At 38.0% G+C, this 13,843-nt stretch overlaps 1 non-coding gene across 1 annotated transcript; it reads right to left on the reverse strand.

The window, feature by feature from the left end:
- Window positions 1-6,084: 6,084 nt before the first annotated feature.
- LOC112773647 (small nucleolar RNA R71) lies at window positions 6,085-6,192 on the reverse strand. The gene has a single exon (XR_003188187.1). It is a non-coding gene; the product is annotated as a small nucleolar RNA R71 (small nucleolar RNA).
- Window positions 6,193-13,843: the final 7,651 nt, after the last annotated feature.

Below are 13,843 nucleotides of genomic sequence, written 5' to 3' on the forward strand. Positions count from 1 at the left end.
GGTATCAGAGCAGTCTTTCCTATAGAGCCTGAGGAATGGACTGACTATGCTGTAATTGCATACTCTGAGCATCTGTCATGTAGTAAGTCTTGTTTGGATGACAAGAGTTAGAACTTTATGTACACGACGGTCTATTAATTAATGCCACTAGTCTATCATTGCATACCTCATAGTATTACGTTTGGCCAACTTAACACTAATGATTTATATATATGAGAATGCTAATGGGTTATCATAGACGAGATAGGAGTAATAGGTAACAAATATCACGGGATTTGGGAAATGTTAGGAGTTGCGTCTCGAGGTTACTCAGCTACGTATCTTGTTCTTTCATGATTTGTCTTGAACTTCTTGTTTGAAATTTCTTTATTGGAAAGTTAACTGATTATTCTCCAACCCTGTTCCTTGTTCATATGCATTCTCTTTCGATTTTAACTACATATGTCTGCTTAAATTTCTTGGATATCTGCCTTGTGTTATTTAAACTCCTCTTCCTGAGTTATATACTCTTTGATGTGCTTTGAAATTTATTTGATGCATCAAAATGATCATTGAAATTTTTGTGAACGCAATTGATTAAGTTGTCTTTCTTTATGAGTTTTATATTCCTTTGGATCAATTGAAAACTTGTTTGATTTGAGGTGCTTCATAAATCCAATTTGAATCCCCTTGATTTAAGTTTCTTTCTCGAGATGTAAATTGATTTCCTTTTTAGCATCTCTCAGTACTCTTGAATATCTTTATAGTGTTGTGATTTCAAGTATCATCTCTGAGTTCTATTTAAACATTTTTAAAGAAGTTTTGGTTTATTCTTATGCAAGGTTGTCATTGACTTTGCATTCTTTTATCTGAGCTGTATGATTCATTGTCGTGTTTTAGATTCATTTTGGTGCGACACATCATCCCTTGTAATTTTCTTCTAAAGTTCTAGTATCGGATTCCCTTTGAAGAAATTTCAACTCAATCTTTTTCCAACCATATTGTAGTTTTAATACATGTTTTTATTTGATTATACACCTAAATATCTTTCAAGATATTTGCGAAAATATTTTTGCTTTTAGCCAAACTAATTTTTATTTTTCAAACTTTGCATAATCTTTTTCAACTTGAATTTGCATTAAAGTAACGCCACATTTATGCTTTTGTCATTCTTTTACAAAATATTTGTTGCACACTTTTCGAGGCATGAAATAATTTTTCCTTAAGTTTTTCATTCTTTATATACAGTGTATTAGAAGGTGTTTCTAATCATACTTTTACACTTTGTAAGCATCACCATTGACTTTAGTTATTCTTCATCTATAAATTTCATACTCCTCAACTCAGCTTGAAATTGTTTCAAACTAATGCACTATTTTCTTCTTATTGTTCATGTTGAAGTTCTTTGATTCGAGATCCTTTCTTAAACTTGTGATTTGATTTTCCTTCCATTATTCTTTATTGATTTGGAATCACTCCTCAACTTGTCCCTTTGGTTTTTAGAAAAGTTGGGAGGGAAGATTTTTGCAACCAAGTAGTTCGCCATTGGTGCAAACCAAGGAAAGCTATCCGATATAGCATGCAAACTATCCAATGGGAATGAGTCATTGATCGGAGATGGATCAAATTTTAAATTCTTAAGGCGGCTTAAATGATCCGCAACCAAGTTTTGAGATCCACTCCGATCCCTAATCTCAATGTCGAATTCTTGCAAAAGCAAGATCCAATGTATGAGTCTAGGTTTTGACTCATTCTTTGTTAGTAAGTACTTCAAAGCTGCATGATCCGTGTATACCACTATCTTGGATCCTAGCAAATACGATCTGAATTTATCTAAAGCATGAACAATAGCTAGGAGTTCCTTTTCTGTAGTGGTATAGTTGGATTGTGCTGTATCCAATGTTTTAGAAGAGTAAGTGATGAGCGGATAATTTATACGCTTTTTGGCATTGTTTTTAGTATGTTTTTAGTAGGATCTAGTTACTTTTAGGGATGTTTTCATTAGTTTTTATGTTAAATTCACATTTCTGGACTTTACTATGAGTTTGTGTCTTTTTCTGTGATTTCAGGTATTTTCTGGCTGAAATTGAGGGACTTGAGCAAAAATCAGATTCAGAGGTTGAAGAAGGACTGCTGATGCTGTTGGATTCTGACCTCCCTGCACTCAAAATGGATTTTCTGGAGCTACAGAACTCAAAATGACGCGCTTCCAATTGCGTTGGAAAGTAGACATCCAGGACTTTCCAGCAAAATATAATAGTCCATACTTTGGCCAAGAATAGACGACGCAAACCGGCGTTCAACGCCAGCTCTCTGCCCAAATCTGGCGTCCAGCGCCAGAAAAGGAACCAAAACCAGAGTTGAACGCCCAAACTGGCACAAAAGCTGGCGTTCAACTCCAAGAAGGACCTCTACACGTGCAACACTCAAGCTCAGCCCAAGCACACACCAAGTGGGCCCCGGAAGTGGATTTATGCATCAATTACTTACTCATGTAAACCCTAGTAGCTAGTTTATTATAAATAGGACCTTTTACTCGTCTTTTTGACCATCTTTGGATTATCTTTTGATCTATTGATCACGTTTTGGGGGCTGGCCATCTTGGCCATGCCTGGACCTTTCACTTATGTAATTTTAACGGTAGAGTTTCTACACTCCATAGATTAAGGTGTGGAGCTCTGCTGTTCCTCAAAGATTAATGCAAAGTACTACTATTTTCTATTCAATTCATCTTATTTCGCTTCTAAGATATTCATTCGCACTTCAACCTGAATGTGATGAACGTGACAATCATCATCATTCCCTATGAACGCGTGCCTGACAACCACTTCCGTTCTACCTTCGACTGAATGAGTATCTCTTAGATCTCCTAACCAGAATCTTCGTGGCGTAAGCTAGAATGATGGCGGCATCCAAGAGAATCCAGAAGGTCTAAACCTTGTCTGTGGTATTCCGAGTAGGATTCAATGATTGGATGACTGTGACGAGCTCCAAACTCGCGATTGCGGGGCGTTAGTGACAGACGCAAAAGGATAGTAAATCCTATTCCAGCATGATCGAGAACCGATAGATGAATAGCCGTGCCGTGACAGGGTGCGTTGATCATTTTCACTGAGAGGATAAGATGAAGCCATTGACAAGGGTGATGCCTCCAGACAATTAGCCGTGCCGTGACAGGGCATTGGATCATTTTCCCGAGAGATGACCGAAAGTAGCCGTTGACAATGGTGATGTATCACATAAAGCCAGCCATGGAAAGGAGTAAGACTGACTGGATGAAGATAGCAGAAAAGCAGAGGTTCAGAGGAACGAAAGCATCTCCATTCGCTTATCTGAAATTCTCACCAATGAATTACATAAGTATTTCTATCCCTATTCTATTAATTATTATTCGAAAACACCATTATCAATTTATATCTGCCTAACTGAGATTTGCAAGGTGACCATAGCTTGCTTCATACCAACAATCTCCGTGGGATTCGACCCTTACTCACGTAAGGTATTACTTGGATGACCCAGTGCACTTGCTGGTTAGTTACACGGAGTTGTGAACCATGGTCTTGGCATCATGTTTTTGGTGCCATTTCCAGGGAAAGAAAGAGCAATGAATTTTACATAATTAAAGTGTAATCACGATTCCGCGTACCAAGTTTTTGGCGCCGTTGCCGGGGATTGTTCGAGTATGGACAACTAACGGTTCATCCTGTTGCTCAGATTAGGTAATTTTCTTTTTGTTTTCTTTTAAAAAATTTTTCAAAAATATTTCAAAATTTTCTCACCTGTTTTTGAAAAAAAATTTTAGATTCAACATTTTTAAGAATGAATTCTAGTGTTTCATGAAGCCTGGCTAGCTGTAAAGCCATGTCTAAATTTATTTGGACTGAGGCAGCAATTTGTTATCAAGAGCAAGCTAGTTGTTGCTAATCCACCTGCTGCTGTTCCTGATTCACCTGCTGAAGCTTGGCTGGCCATTGGCCATGTCTAGTGTTTTGGACCGGAGCTTTCATTGAAAGCTTGGCTGGCTAGTGAGCCATGTCTAATTCCTGGACTGAAGCTTTAGACTAAGAATGCAAGATTCCTGGAATTCATGTTAAAAATTTTTGGAATCCTTATTTTTCTTTCTTTCTAAATAATTTTCGAAAAATATAAAATAAAAATCCAAAAAATTAGAAAATCATAAAAATCAAAAAATATTTTGTGTTTCTTGTTTGAGTCTTGAGTCATATCATAAGTTTGGTGTCACTTGCATATGCATCTTGCATTTTTCGAAAATATCATGCATTCATAGTGTTCTTCATGATCTTCAAGTTGTTCTTGGTAAGTCTTCTTGTTTGATCTTGATGTTTTCATGTTTTGTGTCTTTTCTTGTTTTACATGTGCATTTTTCGTTTCTTAGAGTCTAAACATGAAAGATTTCTAAGTTTGGTGTCTTGCATGTTTTCTTTGTATTAAAAATTTTTCAAAATTGTGTCTATGATGTTCATCTTGACATTCAAAGTGTTCTTGGTGTTCATCTTGACATTCATAGCATTCATGCATGCATTCATTGTTTTGATTCAAAATTTTCATGCATTGAGTCTTTTTGTTGTTTTTCTCTCTCATCATAAAAAATTCAAAAAAAAAAAATATCTTTCCCTTTTTCTCTCATCAAATTCGAAAATTTGAGTTGACTTGTTCAAAAATTTTTAAAATCAAGTTGTTTCTTATGAGTCAAATCAAATTTTCAATTTGAAAATCTTATCTTTTTCAAAATCTTTTTCAAAAATAAAATCTTTTTCAGTTTTCTTAGTTATTTTCGAAAATTCTAAAAACATTTTTCAAAAATATTTTTCTTATTTTTATATCAAATTTTCGAAAATAACATCACCAATTAATGTTTTGATTCAAAAATTTCAAGTTTGTTACTTGCTTGTTAAGAAAGATTCAAACTTTAAGTTCTAGAATCATATCTTGTGATTTCTTGTGAATCAAGTCATTAATTGAGATTTTAAAAATCAAATCTTTTTCAAAAACTAACGTCTATCATATCTTTTCAAAAATATCTTCTCATCTTATCTTTTTCAAAAATCTAATTTCAAAATATCTTTTCCAACTTCCTAACTTCTTATCTTTTCAAAATTTGTTTCAACTAACTAACTAACTTTTTGTTTGTTTCTTAATTTTTTCAAAACAACCTAACTAACTCTCTCTCTCTCTAATTTTCGAAAATATATCCCCTCTTTTTCAAAACTTTCTTTTTTATTAACTAATTATTTTTATTTTGATTTAAAAAAAAATTTTTTTTCGAAAAAAAAAAATACTAACCTTTTTCAAAAACTATTTTCGAAAATCACTAACCCTTTTTTCAAAAATTATTTTCGAAAATTCTCCCTCTCCCATCTTATTCTATTTATTTATTCATCTACTAACATCTCATCTAACATCTCTGCCCTCCTCACAGTTGTGTTGCTTTCTTTACATCACATTCTTTGTCTACCTCTTTTCTTCCACTCACAAAGGGATCCCTATACTGTGGTATAAAGGATCCATATTATTATTATTATTTTTTTTGTGTGCCCTCTTCTTTGTCATATGAGCAGGAGCAAGGACAAGAACATTTTTGTTGAAACAGATCCAGAACCTGAAAGGACTCTGAAGAGAAAATTAAGAGAAGCTAAATTACAACAATCCAGAGATAACCTTTCAGAAATTTTCGAACAGGAAGAGGAGATGGCAGCCGAAAATAATAATAATGCAAGGAGGATGCTTGGTGACTTTACTGCACCTAATTCCAATTTACATGGAAGAAGCATCTCCATTCCTGCCATTGGAGCAAACAACTTTGAGCTGAAACCTTAATTAGTTTCTCTGATGCAGCAGAACTGCAAGTTTCATGGACTTCCATCTGAAGATCCTTTTCAGTTCTTAACTGAATTCTTGCAGATATGTGATACTGTTAAGACTAATGGAGTAGATCCTGAAGTCTACAGGCTCATGCTTTTCCCTTTTGCTGTAAGAGACAGAGCTAGATTATGGTTGGATTCTCAACCCAAAGACAGCCTGAACTCATGGGATAAGCTGGTCACGGCTTTCTTAGCCAAGTACTTTCCTCCTCAAAAGCTGAGCAAGCTTAGAGCTGATGTTCAAACCTTCAGACAGAAAGAAGGTGAATCCCTCTATGAAGCTTGGGAAAGATACAAACAGTTGACCAAAAAGTGTCCTTCTGACATGCTTTCAGAATGGACCATCCTGGATATATTCTATGATGGTTTATCTGAGCTATCAAAGATGTCACTGGACACTTCTGCAGGTGGATCCATTCACCTAAAGAAAACGCCTGCAGAAGCTCAAGAACTCATTGACATGGTTGCTAATAACTAGTTCATGTACACTTCTGAAAGGAATCCTGTGAGTAATGGGACGCCTATGAAGAAGGAAGTTCTTGAAGTTGATACTCTGAATGCCATATTGGCTTAGAATAAAATATTGACTCAGGAAGTCAATATGATCTCTCAGAGTCTGCATGGAATGCAAGCTGCATCCAACAGTACTCAAGAGGCTTCTCCTGAAGAAGAAGCTTATGATCCTGAGAACCCTGCAATAGCAGAGGTGAATTACTTAGGTGAACCTTATGGAAACACCTATAATTCATCATGGAGAAATCATCCACATTTCTCATGGAAGGATCAAAAGCCTCAACAAGGCTTTAATAATGGTGGAAGAAACATGTTTAACAATAATAAACCTTTTCCATCATCCACTCAGCAACAGACAGAGAACTCTGAACAAAATACTTCTAATTTAACAAACTTAGTCTCTGATCTATCTAAGGCCACTGTAAGTTTCATGAATGAAACAAGATCTTCCATTAGAAATCTGGAAGCACAAGTGGGCCAGCTGAGTAAAAAGGATCACTGTAATCCCTCCTAGTACTCTCCCAAGCAATACAGAAGAGAATCCAAAAGGAGAGTGCAAGGCCATTGACATAAGCACCATGGCCGAACCCAAAGAAGGAGAGGAGGACGTGAATCCCAAGGAGGAAAACCTCCTGGGACGTCCAGTGATCAATAAGGAGCTTCCCTCTGAGGAACCAAAGGACTCTGAGGCTCATCTAGAGACCATAGAGATTCCATTGAACCTCCTTATGCCCTTCATGAGCTCTGATGAGTATTCCTCTTCTAAAGAGAATGAGGATGTTACTGAAGAGCAAACTGCCAAGTTTCTTGGTGCAATCATGAAGCTGAATTCCAAATTATTTGGCATTGATACTTGGGAAGGTTAACCTCCCTTGTTCATCAATGAACTAAGTGATCTGGATCAACTGACATTGCTTCAGAAGAGACAGGATCCTGGAAAGTTCATAATACCTTGTACCATAGGCACCATGATCTTTAAGGCTCTGTGTGACCTTGGTTCAGGAATAAACCTCATGCCCCTCTCTGTAATAGAGAAACTGGGAATCTATGGGGTGTAAGCTGCTAAAATCTCATTAGAGATGGCAGACAGTTCAAGAAAACAGGCTTATGGACAAGTAGAGGACGTGTTAGTAAAGGTTGAAGGCCTTTACATCCCTGCTGATTTCATAGTCCTGGATACTGGAAAGGAAGAGGATGAATCCATCATCCTAGGAAGACCTTTCCTGGCCACAGCAAGAGCTGTGATTGATGTTGACAGAGGTGAACTAGTCCTTCAATGGAATGAGGACTCCCTTGTGTTTAAAACTCAAGGATCTCTCTGCAACCATGGAGAGGAAGCATGAAAAGCTTCTCTCAAAACAGAGTCAACCCAAGCCCCCACAGTCAAACTCTAAGTTTGGTGTTGAACTCCCATATCCAAACTCTAAGTTTGGTGTTGGAGAGTTTCAACAATGCTCTGAACATCTGTAAGGCTCCATGAGAGCCCACTGTCAAGCTATTGACATTAAAGAAGCGCTTGTTGGGAGGCAACCCAATGTTTATTTATCTAATTTTTATTTTCATTATTTTTCATGTCTTTATAGGTTCATGATCATGTGGAGTCACAAAATAAATAGAAAAATTGAAAACAGAATCAAAAATAGCAGAAGAAAAATCACACCCTGGAGGAGCATCTGTCTGGCGTTCAGCGCCAGAACAGAGCATGGTTCTGGCGCTGAACGCCCAAAATGGGCAGCTTCTGGGCGCTGAACGCCAGAACAGGCATGGTTCTGGCGTTCAACACTAGAAATGGCACACAAATGGGCGTTGAACGCCCAAAATGGGCACCAACCTGGCGCTGAATGCCCAGAGTTTTGTGCAAGGGCATTTTGCATGCCTAAATTGGTGCAGGGATGTAAATGCCTTGACACCTCAAGATCTGTGGACCCCATAGGATCATCTCAGGATCTGTGGACCCACAGGATCATCTCAGGATCTGTGAATCTCACAGGATCCCCACCCACCTCACCCTCTATCTCTCCATTCATGACTATCCCTTCTATTTTCCATCCACCACTCACATCCATACACACATCCCTCCATCTCCTCCATATCTTCTTCTTCTTCTATTCTTTCTTCTTTTGCTCGAGGGCGAGCAACATTCTAAGTTTGGTGTGGTAAAAGCATAAGCTTTTTGTTTTTCCATTACCATTGATGGCACCTAAACCTCTAAAAGAGGGGAAGGGAAGACAAAGGCTTCCACCTCCGAGTCATGGGAGATGGAAAGATTCATCTCAAGGGTCTATAGCTCAGTGGTAGAACATGTGGCTGCAAATCAAGAGATCCCTGAGATACCTCAGGGGATGCACTTCCCTCCACATAAATATTGGGAGCAAATCAACACCTCCCTAGGAGAATTGAGTTCCAATATGGGACAACTAAGGGTGGAACATCAAGAGCACTCCATCATGCTTCATGAAATAAGAGAAGATCAAAAAGCAATGAGGGAGGAGCAACAAAGACAAGGAAGAGACATAGAAGAGCTCAAGGACATCATTGGTTCCTCAAGAAGGAAACGCCACCATCACTAAGGTGGATTCATTCCTTGTTCTTATTTCTTCTATTTTTTGTTTTCTATGTTATGTGCTTATCTATGTTTGTGTCTTCATTACATGATCATTAGTAGTTAGTAACTTTGTCTAAAAGTTATGAATGTCCTATGAATCCATCACCCCTCTTAAATGAAAAATGTTTTAATTCAAAAGAACAAGAAGTACATGAGTTTCGAATTTATCCTTGAACTTAGCTTAATTATATTGATGTGGTGACAATGCTTCTTGTTTTCTGAATGTATGCTTGAACAGTGCATATGTCTTTTGAAGTTGTTGTTTAAGAATGTTAAATATGTTGGCTCTTGAAAGAATGATGACTAGGAGACATGTTATTTGATAATCTGAAAAATCATAAAAATGATTCTTGAAGCAAGAAAAAGCAGCAAAGAACAAAGCTTGCAGAAAAAAAAATATATATATATAGGCGAAAAAAAAAATAATAGAAAGAAAAGCAAGCAGAAAAAGCCAAAAGCTCTTAAAACCAAGAGGCAAGAGCAAAAAGCCAATAACCCTTAAAACCAAAAGGCAAGGGCAAATAAAAAGGATCCCAAGGCTTTGAGCATCAGTGGATAGGAGGACCTAAAGGAATAAAATCCTGGTCTAAGCGGCTAAACCAAGCTGTCACTAACCATGTGCTTGTGGCATGTAGGTGTCAAGTGAAAACTTGAGACTGAGCGGTTAAAGTCAAGGTCCAAAGCAAAAAAAAAGAGTGTGCTTAAGAACCCTGGACACCTCTAATTGGGGACTTTAGCAAAGCTGAGTCACAATCTGAAAAGGTTCACCCAATTATGTGTTTGTGGCATTTATGTATCCGGTGGTAATACTGGAAAACAAAGTGCTTAGGGCCACGGCCAAGACTCATAAAGAAGCTGTGTTCAAGAATCATCATACTGAACTAGGAGAGTCAATAACACTATCTGAACTCTGAGTTCCTATAGATGCCAATCATTCTGAACCTCAATGGATAAAGTGAGATGCCAAAACTATTCAAGAGGCAAAAAGCTATAAGTCCCGCTCATTTGATTGGAGCTATGTTTCATTGATAGTTTGGAATTTATAGTATATTCTCTTCTTTTTATCCTATTTGATTTTTAGTTGCTTGGGGACAAGCAACAATTTAAGTTTGGTGTTGTGATGAGCGGATAATTTATACGCTTTTTGGCATTGTTTTTAGTATGTTTTTAGTAGGATCTAGTTACTTTTAGGGATGTTTTCATTAGTTTTTATGTTAAATTCACATTTCTGGACTTTACTATGAGTTTGTGTGTTTTTCTGTGATTTCAGGTATTTTCTGGCTGAAATTGAGGGACTTAAGCAAAAATCAGATTCAGAGGTTGAAGAAGGACTGCTGATGCTGTTGGATTCTGACCTCCCTGCACTCAAAATGGATTTTCTGGAGCTACAGAACTCAAAATGGCGCGCTTCTAATTGCGTTGGAAAGTAGACATCCAGGGCTTTCCAGAAATATATAATAGTCCATACTTTGGCCAAGAATAAATGACGCAAACTGGCATTCAACGCCAGCTCTCTGCCCAAATCTGGCGTCCAGCGCCAGAAAAGGAACCAAAACCAGAGTTGAACGCCCAAACTGGCACAAAAGCTGGCGTTCAACTCCAAGAAGGACCTCTACACGTGCAACACTCAAGTTCAGCCCAAGCACACACCAAGTGGGCCCCGGAAGTGGATTTATGCATCAATTACTTACTCATGTAAACCCTAGTAGCTAGTTTATTATAAATAGGACCTTTTACTCGTCTTTTTGACCATCTTTGGATTATCTTTTGATCTATTGATCACGTTTTGGGGGCTGGCCATCTCGGCCATGCCTGGACCTTTCACTTATGTAATTTTAACGGTAGAGTTTCTACACTCCATAGATTAAGGTGTGGAGCTCTGCTGTTCCTCAAAGATTAATGCAAAGTACTACTGTTTTCTATTCAATTCATCTTATTTCGCTTCTAAGATATTCATTCGCACTTCAACCTGAATGTGATGAATGTGACAATCATTATCATTCCCTATGAACGCGTGCCTGACAACCACTTCCGTTCTACCTTCGACTGAATGAGTATCTCTTAGATCTCCTAACCAGAATCTTCGTGGCGTAAGCTAGAATGATGGCGGCATCCAAGAGAATCCGGAAGGCCTAAACCTTGTCTGTGGTATTCCGAGTAGGATTCAATGATTGGATAACTGTGACGAGCTCCAAACTCGCGATTGCGGGGCGTTAGTGACAGACGCAAAAGGATAGTAAATCCTATTCCAGCATGATCGAGAACCGACAGATGAATAGCCGTGCCATGACAGGGTGCATTGATCATTTTCACTGAGAGGATAAGATGAAGCCATTGACAAGGGTGATGCCTCCAGACGATTAGCCGTGCCGTGACAGGGCATTGGATCATTTTCCCGAGAGATGACCGAAAGTAGCCGTTGACAATGGTGATGTATCACATAAAGCCAGCCATGGAAAGGAGTAAGACTGACTGGATGAAGATAGCAGGAAAGCAGAGGTTCAGAGGAACGAAAGCATCTCCATTCGCTTATCTGAAATTCTCACCAATGAATTACATAAGTATTTCTATCCCTATTCTATTAATTATTATTCGAAAACACCATTATCAATTTATATCTGCCTAACTGAGATTTGCAAGGTGACCATAGCTTGCTTCATACCAACAATCTCCGTGGGATTCGACCCTTACTCACGTAAGGTATTACTTGGATGACCCAGTGCACTTGCTGGTTAGTTACACGGAGTTGTGAACCATGGTCTTGGCATCATATTTTTGGCGCCATTTCCAGGGAAAGAAAGAGCAATGAATTTTACATAATTAAAGTGTAATCACGATTCCGCGTACCAGTAAGCAATGACATAAGGAAGTTTACCATTGCGCTGTGCAAGCGTGGCACCTACAGCATGGTTTGACGCATCGCACATTATCTCGAATGGTAGCGTCCAGTTGGGTCCTCGCACGATCGATACTGTGGTCAAAACTCTCCTTAACTCTTTAAACGCATTCACACATGCACTGTCAAACTCAAAGTCCACATCTTTTTGGAGGAGGCGTGACAATGGCAAAGCAATCTTGTTGTAATCCTTAATAAAGTGTCTGTAAAAGCCTGCATGTCCCAAAAATGAGCGGACCTCCCTCAAAGATGAGAGGTGAGATAAAGTGGTGATAACATCGACCTTGGCCGGGTCTACAGAAATGCCTTTATGAGATACTACATGCCCTAACACTATTCTTTGCCTTACCATAAAGTGGCATTTTTCAAAGTTCAAGACAAGGTTAGTGTCAACACATCTAGCTAGGACCTTGGCCAAGTTCTCTAAGCAACAATCAAATGAAGTTCCATAAATACTGAAGTCATCCATAAAGACTTCCAGACAATTCTCCATTAGATCGGAAAAGACACTTGTCATACACCGCTAAAAAGTAGCAGGGGCATTGCATAGTCCGAATGGCATCCTTTTATAGGCAAAGGTGCCAAAAGGACAAGTGAATGTGGTCTTTTCCTGATCTTCAGGAGCAATGTGAATCTGGAAGTAACCAGTGAATCCATCAAGAAAGCAATAATGGGATTTACCCGCCAAACAGTCCAACATCTGATCGATAAAGGGCAAAGGGTAGTGGTCCTTCCTTGTAGCGGCGTTCAATCTTCTATAATCGATGCAAACGCGCCACGCATTTTGTACTCTCTTGGTGACCACTTCACCATCATCCTTTTTAACCGCAGTGATGCCCGTTTTGTTGGGAACAACCAGGACCGGGCTCACCCACTCACTCTCAGAAATTGGGTATATGATACCCGCCTCAAGCAGTCTAGTGACCTCCTTCTTTACCACATCAAGGATTGTTGGGTTGAACCTCCTTTGCGGTTGCCTAACTGGCCGAGTAATGAACGAATTCTTGACGGTTTAGAATTTCCTCAAATGAATGAATTCTCGTTGTGAAGTATAGTTTCCAAACCAATCAATAATCCTTTCATACAAAAATTTGGTTGTCACAAGTAACAAACCCCAAATAAGAATTAACTGGAGTATTTTGGACTCCGGGTCGTCTCACGAGGAATTGCAATGAAATGCTCAATTATTGGCTACAAAGGGGTAAGGGGGTTGGTTTTATATTTTTGCAAGAAAATAAATGGCAAGAAAAATTAAATGACAAGAAAGTAAATGATAAGAACTAGTAAAATAAAGGAAAAGAACTCTTGGCTAGACATAGGTAATTGAGATCCCTATCCTTGTCTACAAACCATATATTGATAATTATGAGAGGCCAACCTATTAAGTCTACTTCCAAAGCCTTAAGTACGTAATATCTACTCCTAGGCTTGAAATACATCAAATAGGCTTGATCACATCAACCCATAAGTCCCAACCTACCTATTAATTAGATTAGTAGTGGGTTGGCGTCAATGAGTATCAAATTGATCACCAAGGGTTCTCAAATCACCAATTCAATGAGACCCAATGACTCAAGGTCACTCAATTCCCTTAGCCTAGGCCAAGAGTCAAGAAAACTACTCAAAAACTAAAGGAAACATTTTATCAAACACTTAGTATGCAAGAAAAGTAAACATCATAAAATGCAAGAATTAAAGGAACCCATAACTAACATAAGCAAGAAATCAATAATAACAATCAAGATCAACAAAAAAGAGACATGAAAACATAAATATGCATTAGAAGAAATCAAGATCCAACAATTGTTCATCAACATAAAAGAGAGAAAAATAAGAAACTAACAAGAGAAACTAAGATTAAGACAATATAACACTCAAATATAAAGAGAATTGAAATCAAAACAAGAACTGAAAGAGAAATTTGAGAGAGATCAACCTAATTTTACCCTAATTACTATCCTAAATCTA

This window comes from Arachis hypogaea, chromosome 18 (genome assembly GCF_003086295.3).
Source record: "Arachis hypogaea cultivar Tifrunner chromosome 18, arahy.Tifrunner.gnm2.J5K5, whole genome shotgun sequence".
Classification (NCBI taxonomy): Eukaryota; Viridiplantae; Streptophyta; class Magnoliopsida; order Fabales; family Fabaceae; genus Arachis; species Arachis hypogaea.